This window comes from Dendrobium catenatum, unplaced genomic scaffold (genome assembly GCF_001605985.2).
Source record: "Dendrobium catenatum unplaced genomic scaffold, ASM160598v2 fragScaff_scaffold_1446, whole genome shotgun sequence".
Classification (NCBI taxonomy): Eukaryota; Viridiplantae; Streptophyta; class Magnoliopsida; order Asparagales; family Orchidaceae; genus Dendrobium; species Dendrobium catenatum.
The window spans coordinates 804,272-822,293 of NW_021319908.1; the positions used below are offsets into that span (position 1 = coordinate 804,272).

General features: G+C 33.4%; 1 protein-coding gene across 4 annotated transcripts in view; it reads left to right on the top strand.

Annotated features, from left to right (window-relative positions):
- Nucleotides 1–7,783: 7,783 nt before the first annotated feature.
- Nucleotides 7,784–18,022, top strand: part of LOC110092459 (immune-associated nucleotide-binding protein 9) — a 40,336-nt gene continuing 30,097 nt past the window's right edge. The window contains exon 1 of one of the 4 annotated variants that reach the window (XM_020817015.2): nt 7,784–7,943. The gene's annotated coding sequence lies outside the window, so the exon portion shown is untranslated. Of the gene's footprint in view, nt 8,086–18,022 lie in introns of all 4 variants that reach the window. The other 3 variants (XM_020817016.2, XM_028700072.1, XM_028700073.1) reach the window with 3 other exon arrangements.

Consider the following 18,022-nt stretch of genomic DNA (forward strand, 5'->3'; position numbering starts at 1 on the left):
ATCGTACTCTTATTTATTTAGGGGGCTAAGTAAGGTGAAGTATCTATAATATTTATAATGATTATTATTTATTAGTCTCCTTTTATTGCCCTGCATGAGCACAGTCACTTGCAGAAAACTCTATGAGCAAGCAAAATGATCCTAACCTAAGAGTAAACTAGTGCCCCACACATCATCAATCCATATAATACAACAAAAGTAAATAAACATTCACATTAAATACTTCAATCACAATATGTAATGAAATATCAAAAAAATCGATACACAAAAGTAAAGTAAACACCATGCTAGCCTAGACTAGAGTTGGTTGTCCTAGCAAATCATGTAAAATATGTGTACAGGATAATGTGGCTGGGGTTGATACTAAGTTGGATTATTTATTGAGATTATCTAATATTTGAGTTTGTTAAAGATTAAAGGGGATGTTTATGTTTGAGTTTGTTGAATGCTTTGAGGCTAACTTAATAGCCTCATACGTAGGCATGGGTTACTTAGTAGTAACCAGTATAATTAAGTGAATTGAGTTAATTAAGGTTTAAAGTTTAATACATTTTAATTAAGATTAAATAGTTGCTGATTTTAAAATTAGATTGAGGTTTTTTGGATTAAAATCAATTATTGCATTTTTTTAGAATTATTGAAATTATTTTAATTGTATTAATTTAGGGTCTAAAAGCTGACTTTTTAAATTAAGTTTAATTTTAAAAGTTTTAAATTTTTAATAAATATTAGGTTTTATAATGAGTAGTTAAACTATTAGTTTGTTTAAATTGGAGTTTTCTATAAAAGTTATGATTCTTCAAAGTCCACACTTAAGTTTGAACAACGGTTGACCAGAAAGTTGACTTTTTGACTTTGAATTGATTTTAGAAGTTTGATATTTTTAAAAAATATTAGATTTTAATATGAGTTGAATGGCTTTGAGTTTGATTGATTTGAAATTTTCTTGAATTAACTATGATTTTTTTAAGATTGAGTATTTTAAGAATTTTTAAAATTCTCTTAATTAAGAGGAATTTTAGATTTTGATCCCAATCAGTCCCAAACCTCTTGGAACCACCCCCAAAAGTCAGAAATGACCTAAGGAGATTCCTCCAACATTTAGGGATTTTTTTTAAAAAAAATTATTTTTAATTAATTATTTGAACTAATTATTTATTTTCATTAAAAATTTAATTAATATTAAATTAGGGGTTTGATCATAAGTATTTTATTATTTATGGTTTGATAATTTAATTTTGATATATTATTTATAATTTTTAGATTTTATTTGAACTAATTATAAATTTTTGAAATTATAGACCAAATTAAGAGATAACTTGGGATTACTTGCACTTATGTCCTAATTGATTTTAAGACTAGAAAACTCCTAATCTAAATGGGTCAATGCCACTATGTTTGAGTGTTTTATATAGTTTCTACACCAATTAGACATATGACATAGTCCCTACAATTTTCTAAATATTCTAAGCCTATTTTTGATTGTAGGGACATATGACCTAGTCCCAAAATATATTTCAAAATGAAATTTAAATTTTATTAAATATTTAATCATTTTTAGTTAAATATTAAAATAATTTAAAATATACTTGATATTTTAATTTAATTTTAATTTTAATTAAAAGGCATTTTAATTTTGGATATTTTGATATAAAATACAAATTTTTCTAATTTAAAATAGATTTTTTGTAATTTTTCTAAACTTCTATTAATTAAATTTCATATAAAATGTAATTTATATTAATTAAAATTAACTAACGGCCATAGAGATAACGGCAAGCCATGCAGTGCAATCCAGCACATCTGATCGACTATATGGCATCATTCGGACTACGGGATCAAATCGATCATTTAACTTGAAATTTTAAACCTAACTAACATACATGAACAAAAATTATGGGGACTAAAAGCTCGATTTGAAACACACTTTACGAAGAATTATTTAAACCTAAATGTGGTTACATAGGGCTGGTCACTTGGTCAACCTAACCCTTTATACCCTTAAGGGACATTTGGGTCAACCTAGGTTGACTTGGTCAATCAGGTTGATCGAAGGGATTGATTTTGAGCTTAACAAATTTGGAATGACATGAGGGACCCATTGGAGGTAGTCCCAAGGTCTAAATTGGTCATTTGGTGAAAATGCCATTTAGATGCCTAAAGGGCCTAATAGGTCAAACTAGGTTGGCCTAGGGTTTGGGATTAATTCTAACAAATTTGGTTTGATGATTGAAGTTGATGGATCTAGTTTCAGGGGTTGGAAAAGTCATTTGGGTTGAGTGTTGATTGAGGGCTTGATAGGTTGTTAATTGAAGACTGGGTTGGCTGTTGATTGAGAGCTGGATTGAGAGTTGATTGGGATCTCTATGGATGGCAAGTGTACAACTGTCCACCATTGGATCGCCACCTACGGGATTGGGAAAAGCCCTGATGACCTCATATAAAAATAAGGTCAATAAGGAGCTTTTACTTGTGTTCAAACACAAGGTGGTTTGACTAATTATTTTCCAATTTTAGTTGGATTACATCAAGTATCAGCCTTAAGCCTTTATGTTTTTTGCTTTAGTCATGGATGTTCTCAATAGACATTTACAAGAGGATGTACCTTGGTGTATACTTTTTGCTGGTAATATTCTTCTTGTTGATTAGACTAGAGTGAGAGTTGAAGGTAAACTCGAACTATGTAGGTCAACCTTAGAATCTAAAGGTTTTCGTTTAAGTAGATCTAAAATCGAATACATGGAGTCTAATTTTAATAGTAATAGATCTAGTGGGGGATTTGTGACTTTGAGCAATCAAGTCATTGATACATGTACTAGTTTTAGATATCTTGGGTCTATTGTTCAGAGTGATGGTGAAATAGATGGGAATATTATTAGTAGAATTCATGTTAGATGGTTGAAGTGGAGGAATGTTTTAAGTTTGTTGTGTGATAGAAAAATACCATTCAATCTTAAGGGAAAATTTTATAAGATGGTGGTGAGACCTACAATGCTTTATGGTGCAAAATGTTGGCCATTAAAATAGAAGCATAATATTAAGTTAAGTGCTGCTTAGTTGAGGTTGCTCAGGTGGATGAGTGGAATTACTCTTAGTGACAGGATACAAAATGAGCATATATGGAAAAAGGTTGGAATAGTTCTAGTGATATACAATATTAGAGAGAGTCACCTTAGATGGTTTAGTTTAAATAGAGTGTTGGCCTTTTTGATGAGCTTGTTATGAGAGTAGATGTATTAGATTTGGCCTTTGTTAAGAAAAGCAGAGGTAAACTTAAAAAGACTTGGTTATAAAATATTAGAAATGACATTTCTTTATTAGATTTTAATGGGAATTTGACTCTTAATAGCACAAAATGGAGAAAAAGGATTCATGTAGCCAACCCTACATAGTGGGATAAATGCTTATTGTTGTTGTTGTTGTGTGGACTGTGATGATTGGTTTTTATCACCATGTATTCCGCTCTAGAAGGCCTTTATTTTTCCTTAGGCAATTGAGACTATAGCTGATCATGATATATACATGCCTGGGTGATTTTTGGTTGTCGTTTGAGTCAAAATTTTATCCCTCTCTCTAGTTGTAGTTTGAACTTTCTATTTTTGATGTGTTGCTTTTAGTCCTTATTGCTTTAATTAGTTTTTGAGCATTGTTGATTTTTGTTTACTGTTTTTCACATAATGTCTCATTTTACAGAGTTGTATATTTCTCTTTTTTAATTTTCATATATGAAGGAAAGTAGGTGTAAAAACTTCATTTCTTGCCTTGAGAGTGTAATAGAGAAAGTAGAAGTAGGAATAAATGCAGAGAGAAGAACAAGATTATTATTGAAAAAACTATTGTATTTTTACTGTTTGGTTCTAGTATTGCATATATATAGATGAGATGCTAGTTTTGCTTTACACGTGTAAGGTTAGGATGTATTAGATTTGTTATATTATAATGGTTATGATTTATTGTTAGATAAAGCTGTTGCTCCACTTGAGTATTGTGCGTGGTTGTCTTTATTTTTAATAGCTATCCTTGTTACTCCCCCGAAAAATGATGGTAGAGGTTGAAGCATCAGTTTGTGTCGAAAAAGCTAGAAATGATGGGTGGATAACAATTTGGTGATTATTTAAGCAATTTGATATGTGGAGCTGGCCGAAAGTTTGAGAATTTCTTTAGCGCATATATGATCCCAGATGAAATGATGATCAACCTTGATTTGTTTTATTTTGGCGTGAAACATCGGGTTGTTGGTGAGGGTGATGGATGATACATTACTACAGTAAATATACGTTGGTTGAGGTGTCCGAATGTGATAATAGTGTAATAGGCAGTGAAGCTAGAGGAGGTATGAGTAGCTGTAACAAGAGCATGATATTACACTTCTATAGATTTTTTTTTTTGATCATGCAACTCTATGATGCTTTTTGACGATTAAAGAGAAGTTGGTGATGCCTAGAAATGTGCAGTATCCAAAAGTGGAGCGACAAGGGGCAGGTGTTGGCTTGTTTTTTAATGTAAAAGTAGACTTTTCAAATATGACATGTCGAGAAATATATATACAACATATAGTTGGGTTTAGACATTTGCAACATTTATAGGAGTTTGAGTAGCCAATAAAAACACATGAGTTTGAGCGAGGAGCAAGTTTGTTTCTCATGTAAAAAAAACACGCAAATTTGAAGGCGCGAAGATGTGAGTATTGATATTTATGTTCGTGTAGAAGGTGGAATGATGATTTGTTTTTGGTGTTAGGAGATGAAGGCAGTTTATAAGGTAGGCATCCATAAGAAGGGTGTCGAGCAATGGAGTATATGGGAGGTGGGTTATATGTAAGAGTGTGCAAGTATATGTCGGTGTTTGTATTCAACTTTGTCATTTTGTTCATGTGTGCAAGGACAACTAATTTGTTGATGAATGCCACGATTTTTTAGGAATGTTTGAAATGGCTGATTTCAAAATTTGGTGTCACCGTCAGTGCAAATACTACTAATCTTATGCAATAGTTTATTTTCAATCACATTTTTAAAGGCTAAGAAATTAGATAAAAATTTAGATATTGAGAACATTGGAAAAATCTATACAAAGATTGAATAATCATCAACAAAGATCATATAATATTTTGAGTGGAGGTAATAGGGGAAGATTGTGAAACCACTGAGGTAAAAGAAGCTAAACTTTTAAACATCAAGATGCCTTTACTGTAATGGTCAGAATTTCATTAAGAAACTTCATAGTTAAGTGTGCATGTCTCAGAGAAATCCTTGGATGGGTGACCTCATAGAAAGTTATACCAACAGGACAAAACTAGGAGGCCCTTAGGCCAAAGCGGACAATATCTTGATAATTAAGAATTTAGGTTGTTACAAATGATATTAGAGCAATACACCAGCTAAAAGATGGGAACTAAGTGCCATGCAAGACAAAGTGCTACGCCATGGGAGCCACCTCTTGAACCCTGTATGGGATAAAGTTCTACATGACAGGAGCCACCACATAAACTTGTAGGGGCCACCTCTAGAATCTTATGTCTTGTAGATAATTTTGGGATAAAGATGTTGATGAGGATGTCATTAAGTGAGGGAGATTGTAAAACCCCTTAAGTAAAAGAAGCTAAACTCTTAAATATCGAAGCGTCTTTTAGTGTAATGGTCAAAATTTCATTAAGAAACTCCATATTTAAGCGTGTTCATTCAGGAGAAATCCTGGGATGGGTGACCTCCTGGAAAGTTACACCAACAAATAAAATCCGTGAGGCCCTTAGGCTAAAGCGGACAATATCTCGATAGTTAAGAGTTTGGACTGTTACAAAGGTCTCCATACATCAGAGTGTAGTAGTTCAAGTAGATAATTATTATGTTTTGTAGATTTAGCAAATGATAGTTTATAACTATTAGAGGCAATACAAGAAGCACAAAATAAAGAAGACACAAGCATTGGAAGTTCTATGTTTTGTGTAGAGATTGTAGCAATAACTTTACAATTTGGATGACACAAATGATAGTGTCATTTGAGGGAAGGATATATGGTTATAGTGAATGCTTGATGACTATGCGGTGATGTTGGAAGATGAATTGGGTAAAGACCGTTACAACTTGGTCCCGAAAGAAGAGTGACATTTGTTTTTGGATCCTTGATTGTGTAACTGAAAACATCGAAAGTAATAGAAACATTGTTATCAGTCGTAAGACGTGAGACAAAAAAGGAGATTGTGTGAAATATCTATAATGTGAAAGATATTTGGAAGAAGTAGCTTACGAGATGGTGTTGACAGGATTCCAAGACCAGAGTGAGCAATGTGAAGAGAACCTCCATCTCCAATGATAATATTGTCTGAACCTGTGTAGTAAGCAAGAAGTTGAATATTGTTTAGGTTGTTGGTGAGATGAGATGATGCACCATAGTCAATATACGAGTATGGAGATTTGTTAGAAAGGTTGTTGACCATTGCTTTAGTGGTGGAGGAGAAGAGATTTTTGGAATAATTTGAATTACCTATGTGCCAGCAGGTTGTAGCTGAATGTTAATAAATCTAGCAGATTACAAGGAAGGGGTAGAGGTGCGGCTGAAGGTTTGATCACGATCGGTGTTTGGAAAAATGCAGCCTTGCCCACATCTGCCTCGTCCTAGTGGCGCGTAAAGGGTTTTGTTGAGATTGGGAGTAGGTAGTTCGTGAGATGTATCTGACACAGTATTGATTTCCTTGCTAATGAGGAGAAAGTATAGGTTTTCAAGGCTGATGGGAGTTAGCTTGGTTCCGATGGCCATTTTGAAGGCTTGGTACTGTGCTGGGAGGCCATTCAAAGTATATAGAGAAGGTTGTATTCTAGATCGATGGTAGAGCATGTGGTTGCTATGTTATCCACTAGTGTTTTAATGGTTGTGAGGTATTGGGTCTTTGAAACATTATTCATAGATATATTATAGAGTTCATTTTTAAGCTGAATAACTCTGGATCTATTGGAGGCTTGTAGATGATGTTCGATTGTGAGCTAGATTTCGTAACAAGAGTTGAGATGTAGAACATAAGGAAGAGTAGCAGGAGTAAAAATGGAACAGATTACTATTGCCAGATTTTGGTGTCAATCAGTAACCACTGGTTGTATTTGGGATTTGGTAGAGTAGTACTATTGGTAGCGATCAGATGCAATTGAGTTTTCAGTGGTTTGGTGTAAAATGTTAGCAAAGCCATTTACACGAAATAATTTTAGGATTTGAGATCATCACATAAGATATTTGTCGTTGGATAGCAACGTCAATAGATTTTAGGGATGAAGGTATGTGTGAGATCTCAATGAAGGTTTTAGTGGAGGCTTCACCGATTTGAGAGGTTGAATAATAGGCCATTGATACAGCTGGGTGCGATTAGGCTAAGGCTCTAATACATGTAAAAACTTTATTATATATCTTGAGAATGTAATATAGAAAGTAGAATAATGAATAGAAGCAAAAAAATAAGAAGAACAATATTAAAATTAATGTAGAGAGAAATATAACCTTTTTTTAATGTTTAGTTATATATATATACGTGTAAGATTAGGATGTATCAGATTTGTTATATTCTAATGGCTGTAGAGATAAGGCTGTGCTCCTCGAGTGTTGTGCGTGATTGTCTTTGTTTTTAATAGCATTAGTGGCTGTCCCTTAATTACAAAAAAAAAAAAAAAAAAAAAAGTCCTTTTAATAAAAAAAAAAAAAAAAAAAAAAAAAAAATCAGGGTGATCGGAAGCGTACAGTACACGAGCCAAAACAACTCGAGGAGATTTATAATGTTTTATTTTTGGGTGAAATGATTTATAATATTTTAAAGAGGTATATTAGTTGACCCAGCAAGCCAATTACGCTCCCCTGGTTTATTATCTACGTGACCTTGACTCTTGGTATTGTATTTCTTCTTGTCGGCCTACAGAGCTCCCCCTCATCTCTCTTGAACTTCGCCCCGACGAAAACTAGCAAATGTAAGCAATACCAACCATCTTGCTTTATCCGCACACATTTTGGTGCTGTATCGCCACCTTGAAAGAGTTCGGGTTCTTTTATTTCAATCGCTTTTATAGTTTTCTGCTACTTCTGCAGTCATCTAGGGCTTATTCATTTCGTGTATGGACAGTAAATCTTTTCCCCTGTTGTTGTCACATGATTTGAAGTTAGTTTCTTGATTTTGCATCTGAAATTTTGATTTTTGTTGGCGTTCTTTGAATGCTTTTGATGATTTATCCACGAATTGCTGTGTTTTTGTTGTTTGTTTTTTGTTTTTTGTTTTCCTTTGTTGTGTTTGTGACATCGACATTAGAGTTTTAAGGCTTAGTTATACATATGGTGGAAATTCTGCTTTTATGCTTGCTTGTATGTGTTAATGCAAATTAAAACATGTAAGCCTTGAATATGGTGATCCCGGGTCCTGAAATTTAACACAATCTTGTATGATTATGAGAGTTGATTTATTTAGAATTAGGGACATAAATGTTGGAGATCTTCAGATATTATATGGCCGAGTGATAGTTGTGTAACAGTCCAAACTCTCTACCATTGAAATATTGTCTGCTTGGGCCAATAGCCTCACAGTTTTTGTCTCTTGGTATAACTACTCAGGAGGTCACCCACCATAGGAGTGCTCCGATACGAGCTCGCTTAACTTTGGAGTTTCTGATGAGTTTCCAACCATTACATTAAAATGAGCATTGATGTTTAAGAGTTCAATTCTATTTTTTAAGGTGTTCCACAAATTTAGGTAATTAACATCCTTATTAGTTTTTTTTACTTAGGATATTGAACCATGCAATTTGGATCAATGAATTCCTATCTTACGACTAGTGTATTGCTCTGTTACTATTTGTAACTGCCCAAACTCTTAACCATTGAGATATTGTCTGCTTTGAGCTTTGGCCTAATGCCTCACGGTTTTTCCCTTTGATGTAATTCCTAGGTGGTCACCCATCTAGGAGTGCGCCAATATGAGAACACTTAACTTTGGAGTTTCTAATGAAATTCCAACAATTATACCAAAAATCACCTCGATGTGTTAAGAGTTTAATTTTATTTTCTTAAGGGGTTCCACAATACCTTAAGAAAATAATGCATCGAGATATTATTTAGTGTAATTGTTGGAAATTTATTAGAAACTCTAAAGTTAAGTGTGCTAATATCGGATCACTCCTAAGATGGGTGACCTCTTGGGAAGTTACATTAAGGGGATAAAACCATGAGGCTTTTGAGCCAAAGCATACAATATCTCAATTGTTGAGAGTTTAGGCTGTTACAATTAGTATAAGAGAGATACACCAGCTGGAAGATAAGATGCCTACCTTTAAAATCCTATTTGCCTGGTAGATGATTCTGTATTAAAGAAACTGACGAGGACGTCAGTTATCTAAGTTGGAGGGATTGTCAAAATTTCTTAAGAAAATAAAGCCGAACTCTTAAAACTTGGAGACACCTTTTAGTATAATTTTAAAAATTTTATTAGAAACTCTAAAGTTAAAACATGCTCGTATCGAAGTACTCCTAGAATGGGTGACCTCTTGAGAAGTTATACCAAGAGGACAAAATCATGAGGTTATTAAGCCAAGACGAACAATATTTTGATGATTGAGAGTATGAGCTTTTACAGGTTTACTATTAAGGTTGACAACAACCTCACATCTAAACTAATGAAAAAACTATTAAAATGAAGAAAATTTTTAATATTGCTAATGTTAGAATGATCCTCTAAAGCAACGAGTCACGAACTAACTGTTTGTGTTGAGAAGTTGGCAAAAGTTTGTTAGGATATAATCCTTAAGCGGTATACCACAATTTAACCCTATTTTGGTGAGAAGCAGGTGATGCTGTATTAGGATATCATCTTAAGTTGCTTCTACTACTTTGATTGATTTTGGTGAAATGAAAGCAAAGGATGATTGGGTCTAATTCTAAGGTTATAATTACTACATGGAATTTGAGGACTTCAAATATGAAGCAATATATTCGCCGCACACAATAATTTGAAGAAAATAAATATGAGGCCTTAGCAATCCCCAATAAATGGGATTCCATAAAGGGAAAATGGTCACTTACTAGCCAAAACTAGAGCTTTATTATTCCAACACAATATTCCAAAATCTTATTAGGTAGAGGCGATCATTCAAGCTACTTGCATTATAAATTGTCTGTCATCTAAAGTTTTGGAATTCAAAATACAAATGGAAGCACACTTTCAATTTTATCTTTTTTTTTGGGGAAAATTAAGAGCTACGCCCATTTCATTAGCAGTAAAATAAATTACAATATAACAAAATTATAGTGTAAAAAATGAAGTTGCATGAGCTGCATAAAAAAGGAGCAGAGGTCACTCAAAAAGTAATAAAGAGAACTCCTATAGAAAGGAATAAGAGAGAGCTAATACAAATTGGAAATACACTAAATGAAAGGAGATGAAAAAGTGATTAACAGCGTCTAGACTCGGAATAGATAACAGAAAAACTGTCATTAAAGGTCAGTTGGTAGGGATGGCTCCCCTGGTTGTTAAGATGACTATCCAAGGGGAGGTCTGGAAATTTAGGGATTATCATCATCGTCCAGGGCATATAGAAAATCTTTACAAGACCTGAGAATAATTAAGTAATTGGAATAGCTGCATGACTTGAATTTTATAATAGACAAAGTCGAGCATTAATCAACAGTGACCAAAACTTCAGAATTCGTGTAGCAGCAGAAGATAAAAAGCAACATATTCCAAAATTGTAGCTGAGCATAACAGCTCCCATGTAAAGCAATCCTCATATCAAACATAAATCAATAATTATCCATAGCCTTGAGATTATCCCAATTTCTCCATTTTGATGCTTTAAGATAGGTTGCCTTCTTAATTTTGTAGGAGGTAGTAATGTACATATTGCCGAAGGAGGGGGAGGTTTGTGGGGGTGGGGGGGGGGGGGGAGTAAATCAAGCAACGAAACAAATAAGAAATAGAAATCCAACAGAAATAATGAACACTAGGATTTAACGTAGAAAAATACGAAACCGGAAAAAAAACCACGGAGCCACACTACACCAAGAAATATACTATGAAAATTGGGAGAAATTTATACATATCTCTCTTCTCTCTTACTCTCTCCTTGCTTCTCTTCACCCTTGCACCTTTCTTACACGAACAAACAAAGAAAAAAGCTTAGTAACCACCAAGGGACGCAACCCATAAGGAAAAACGAGAAAGAAATGTCAGCCTGTTTTGCAGCACCAGAACACCAAGTTTGAGCGCCACGACGTTTATCACCCCTGACTATAGCTTTCCTGACAGCGCAACAATGCCGAAGCATGGAGAGCTTGGCTGCGTCGCTATGCCAAGTCTTTAGCGCCGCAGTGCTTCTCCACTCGTGTTTTCTCCAAGCAAATTATGCAGCGCTGGGCGCTGCACGATTTTTTTTTTTTTAAGGTGCAAAGTATTTGAACCCAAGTAGGGGGAGGACCCTGCAACCTCGCAATGAGCACGACAACTTAATTAAGGTCTGAAGCAATAGTACAATTCGATTGATCGACACAATCAAATTCCACACAAAATCTAATTGGGGAGGGATGATGTTGGACAACAAGAGAGGCGAATAGGGAAAATAGGAAGCAAAGCTTTTATTTTATCTCAATTTGAATGTTACAAATAACCTTACAACATGAAATCTTTAGATGTACTTCTTTTGAGCATGTTGATAGTAATAATACAAGGAAAAATAGGTCAAAAGAAAGTGTATATTTTGTGTTACTCATAAACCAAAACTTGATACAAGTGATACCATCCACCTTTTTTTTTAAATTTTTTTTTGGCTAATGTCTATTTTGAAGAAGATAGATCTTTCTTTGCTCATTCTTACATTTAGGGTAGAGTTCTACTATGGAAGATAAGGATAGAAACATCTTCATCCCCTCTTAATAACATTGTCCCGAGTTTCAACAACTGTTTCTCAAGAAGAAATTTAACCGCTTATTCATTCTCTAAATAATTTAGAAATCCTAAATCATGATAATTGGAGGTATAAACATGTGTATCAAGAATGATTAATCTAATTTTAGAACCAATGCAATCCCAACAATCTTCTCCAAATATTGAAATTGAGGTGATTACAATTTCTAAGCCCACCTTCTAAAATAAATTTGAAGATGAAAACAATTATATTGACTTCCCAATTCCCATTTGAAAAAGTATAAGGGAGTGCACGAAATACCTATTATATTCGTCACCTCACTTTGCGTTGTGATGAATCTTTCTTTGTGAACCTAAACACCACTTCAATCTTTGAAATATTATTTGAGTTATTGTCCAATGAGGAATGGATCAAAGCATTGAGAATGCATATGGAAGCCTTAGACAAGAACAATGCATAGGAGATTGATACGCCAAGGCTGAGCGAAAGCGGGAGGGGAAATTCGGCCAGCTTTGTGGGGGCCTAGTAGAGCTGTTATGCAAATAGGAGTAATCAAGCGAGAGGTGTTTTGGGAAGATTTTTATCAAGAAGGTTTTAAATTAGTATTGTTCCAAATATGTTTATTATGTGTTAGGAAGGATTTAATGAGGGAGGTTTTGACTAGAAAAGTTTTATTTAGTTAGAAAGATTTCTTAAATTATGTTTAATTGTTTAGGAAGGTTTTCTAAATTATATTTAATTATTTTGGAAGGTTTCCTAAATTATGTTTAATTATTTAGGAAGGTTTCTTAGATTATATTTAATTTGTTTAGGAATGTTTTCTAAATTATGTTTAATTGTTTATGAACGTTTCTTAAATTATGTTTATTTGTTTAGGAATGTTTCTTAAATTATGTTTAATTGTTTAGGAATGTTTTCTAAATTATGATTCTATTCAGGTTATTGTGTTATAGGGCTATTTAAGGGCAAGTTTTCTAGGGTTAGGAGGATGCCATTGTCCATTGTTTTTGTGAGCGATTCTAGTGGCATCTAGAATTTGGGAGAGAAGGTCCTCCTCTTGAAAGAGGACCATTGTATCTTGCTCATTCATATTTCGTTTCTTGTCAATAAAATCTGCGATTTGTTGAATTTCTTTTTGTTTGTTGGCTATTTTTTATTCCGAGGCGTATTAGATATCATAGAGTTTCCTTAAGGGACGAAATCAATGTTGTGCAAATGTGTGTTTACATTGAAATAAAAAGCTAATGGGAACCCTAAAAGCTATAAGAAAGTTCTGTTGCTATGGCTACACTCAAATTTATGAAGTAGATTACCAAGAGATGTTTACTCTAGTTGCAAACATGAATGCAATAATAATCTAATAGTCATTGGCTACCAACTTTTACTTGAATTTGCAATAATTTGACATTCAAATTGTATTCTTTCACGGTGATCTAAAGAAGAAAAACTACATGGATATTCCTCTTATTTTTTGGGGAGGTCTTGGAATGAACAAGATCTACAAACTAAGAAAAACATTTATATGGTCTCAACCAATCACTTAGAGCTTGGTTTAGAAAGTTTGTAAAATAATAACCACAATTGATGAGCAAATTCTAGGTGGTCACCTGTTGTTTATTAAATGCTCAAATATGCCAAGAGTAATGATTTTATTCGCATTTTGATGATATAATTGTAACAATAAGTTATGTGCAAGAAAAAAAAAAACTACATAGCAAAATTTGGTCAAAGAATTTGAGATAAAGCCAGAAAAATTAAATTTTTCTTAAATTGAGGTAGAGGTAGACCTAAAAAGGCTTTGTTAGAAAATATTAGAAATGATCATTCTTTATTAGATTTAGATTTGCTTGATTCTTAATAGGTTATAATGGAGAAAAATGATTCATGTAGCGGACCCCACATAGTGGGATAAAGGCTTGTTGTTGTTGTTGTTTAAATTGAGGTTGCTAGGTCACATCAAAATATCTTCAATTTACAAAAAAAGTATGTTATTGTTCTACTAATGAAAATATGAAAGATGGCTTATAAACATGCTTATACACCAATTGACCCAAATTATAAATTAATAGGAGCAAAAGAATATTCTATGATGAATAGGGAAATGTACTAAATATTAGTGTGAAAATTTGTTTAACTTGCACATACAAGGCCTCACTAACAAAGATAACTTAAATATGAAAAGAAGAAACACTTGCATAAAATTAGCTTGCATCAATCTTCTCTTTCCCATTTTCTGTAACAACAACCAGTAAGAAATACTGGTGAGCTATGAGGCTCAGCAAATTCTATATCTAAATAACATTTATAATACAAAAAAAAGAAGTTAATCAAACTTTGAAATCATTAATCATTAAACTTACTTTTACTGGTAACAACATCATAGTCTTAATTAACATTATTTCTTACTTTTTCAAAGTTACAATTAATATCAAATTAAATAAGTAAAAGACTTGATTATACATTCATAATAATATTTAATGGAGCCCAGGTACACCTGACATTATCGTCATTGAATTACATTGAGGTTCCTTTTGCCTCATTAGTGGTCCCTTTTGCCCCACCTGCTTGGCAGATATCTTTTCTTTTGTGGTCCCTTTTGCCCCATCTACAATACATGTTTAGTATTTGAGTCCCTTTTGCCCACCTGATATTGCAGACATCATATTGTAAAATAGTAAATCTTTACTTCTAACTTGATATTCCATACATCATACCTTCATAATTTATAACTTATTTCACTGGTTATAACCTTTCAATCCTTCATACATTTCTTGTGTAGTAAGAATGTGATAGACACTAAATTGAAAAGAAAACTTTTTTGCATAATATTATCAATTAAGAAAAGATTTAGATAAGCACACTTAGGCATCTATCAAATCTCTCTTATTCTCATGTATAAACAGTTGTGAATACCCCAAAGTATTCTCATTGAAGCTGAGCAACCTCATGTTGTTCAGGAGGAGACCAAAATAAGAAAACTATATATGGACTTAAAATAAATTCCTCGAGTATGGTTCGTTAGAAGTTGCAAGGTTCTTTTTGAAGTCAAGCTTCATAGCAGTTTAGTGGTTCACTCCATCTTCATTAGACATTTTTCATCATGTTATGTTATATTGACAATTTACATTGATGATATCTTCCTTTCTTGACAATTTAGCAAATTGATCTATCTTGGTTTGATATAATTCATGAGGTTTTGTTATCTTGGCAATTTATGGTGATAATAACATTCTTACGGGGTGATCAAAATAGTGTCATAAACATAAATATCAACAATACAAAATGATGCGTGCTATGGTGCATGGCCTGGTGCGGTGCACCCATGTCGTCATTTGCTTGGCGCAACACACTAGTTTAAAATAGCGCGCACTATTTGTGCCATTAATCATATATTTGGTTGTTTTTATTATCATGATTATCTATCTTTCAATTTAATAATATTCATATCAATACATAGTTTTATTTATAATTATTTAATATTGTGCGCTATATTAAAAATGGCATATGCCAGCACCATGGGCGGAGGGAGGGGGGGGGGACCCCCGGTACATCCCCTTGTCAGCTTTCATTTTATTTATTACAGGTTTTTTCCATTTCAAGTCTTCAATCCTCCTACTCGGACTATGCAATGCTTCAGCTGTAGAGAGAGAGAGACTAATAGGGTGAAATATTGAAAGAGAGAGGAAGGAATGACTTTCCATGGTGGACTTTTCATTGTGGACGAAATGATGAAAAGAGATTTTGACGCAGAGTTGCTGGGAGGACTTAATACGAGAGATCTCCTCTAAAGGATTTGGCTAAAGCTAAAATTGAAAGCCTAAGGGGCTTAAAGATGAATGTTTTAGTGGCTTAACAGAGCAACAAGTTCACCAACCAGGAAACCTGCTCTAATTTTTGTAATTCTTCATTTTAAAGTTATTTATTAATCCAGAGAAGCCACTAAAATTTTTTTATGGACACATGAAAAGCATCAATGGTTCGTTTTCCTATTTACTCTAGCACGAGTCACGACCTCAAGCACGGCTTTCATTTTCCCTTTTGCTTCTCTCTTGCCCCCAAACGAAGACCGCCCTTGGAAGATGTTTATGTCCTCTAAGCTCCAAGAGCCATTTTATTTGCATTCTTAATTTAATCTTACAGCTCCTCTTGACTCTGGTAATGAGACGTCAAACAGAACTATTTTAATAGATTATAACCTGTCAAATGAGACGGCAAACATAACTATTTTAATTTTAGCCCCCACTGAATAAAATTTCTGGCTCCGCCACTGGCCAACGCCATGCACTATGCTTTATGACTTCACGTGAAACTTTACATTATAGTCGGCCATTCATCATTAACAAATATGGAGTCATAAATGTAAAATACTATCTTCAAAAATCTTTTTTAACTAAAGATCTTGGCTAACCCAAATATTTCCTGATCATTGAGTTTGTCTTCTTTATAGTAGCCCATATCTTTTTTGCTTTAGTCATGGATATTCTCACCAGACATTTGCAAGATGTTGTACCCTGGTGTATGCTTTTTGTTGATGAAATTCTTCTTGTTGATAAAATTAGAGAGGGAGTTAAAGGTAAACTTGAATTATGGAGGCAAACTTAGAGTCTAAACCTTTAGTTTGAGTAGATCTAAAACTGAATATGTGAAGTGTAATTTTAGTAATAATAGATCTAATTGGGGGATTGTGACTGAGTGATTGAGTTATTAATAAGAGTGCACATTTTGATATCTTGTGTCTATTGTTCAGAGTGATGGTGAAATAGATGGGGATATTATTAGTATAATTCAAGTTGAATGGTTGAAGTGGAGGAATGCATCGGGCTTGTTGTGTGATAGAAAATCCCCCCTCAAACTTAAGAGAAAATTCTATAAGATGGTGGTTAGACCTGTAATGCTTTATGGTGCAGAATGTTGTCTATTAAAAGAGAAACATAATATTAAGTTAAGTGTTGCAGAGATGAGAAGGCTCAGGTGGATGAGTGGCTTTACTCTTAGAGACATGATACGAAATGAGCATATACGTGAAAAGGTTGGAGTAGCTCTAGTTGAATATAAGATTAGAGAGATTTGTTTTAGATGGTTTGGTCACATAAAGCGGCAGCCTTTCGATGATATGGTTAGGAAAGTAGATGTATTAGATTTAACTTATGCTAAGAAAGGTAGAGGTAAACCTAAAAAGGCTTGGTTAGCAAATGTTATATATGACATTTCTTTATTAGATTTAAATGAGAATTTAACTCTTAACAGGACATAATGGAGAAAAATGATTCATGTAGTCGACCCACAGTGGGATAAAGGCTTGATGTTGTTGTTGTTGTTGTCGTTGAGTTTGTCTATAACAACAGTGTTATTAGGGGTGTCAAAGCGGATTAGTGGGTCTGATTTATGTTTGATCCCATATTAACTCGATTTGAATCTGGTTAATTAAATTTGACCTGTTTAATAAACAGGTAAAAAAGGTGGACCCATAGATGACCCACTAGCAACTCAAATAATCCAAACATTACCAGATAACCCATTATGATTATTTTTTTAATAACTTATTAAGTATAGAATTTAGGTTAATTAATTGAAAATAAGAACATGCCAACAAGCAAAAGAATTTAAGGGAATAAAATAAACATGTCACTTTCAATTCAAAATTGAATTCGCGGGTGAACTCAGATACGACCCTCCAATTAATCTGGTCGGAATTTCAAGCTTGACTCTTTTATTAAACTGGTCAACTAGTATCCATATTTTTCTGGTCGAGTTCTGATTAGGTTGTCTGGAAGTGTGATTTATTGACACCCCAAGTGTTATTATCTAAAAAGTATGAAATTGATCTTATTGATGAAATCGATTTGTTAGGTTACAAACCTACTGATACTTATATTGATAAATAGAAAATTATGGATAAAGACAACATGTTTGAAGATGGTTTTCATTATTGATAGTTGCTCGGAAAATTGATCTACTTGTCATTAGATATATCATTTGTTATTAGAGTTTTAGCTTTTATGTCAACATATGCAAACTCCTAAGCTAGAATATTGGGAAGTTGTTCTTTGTATTTTTTAAATACCTTAAAAAGTTTAGAAAATTAGACAAACACATATCTACACACACACACACACACACACACACACACATCATCTTATATA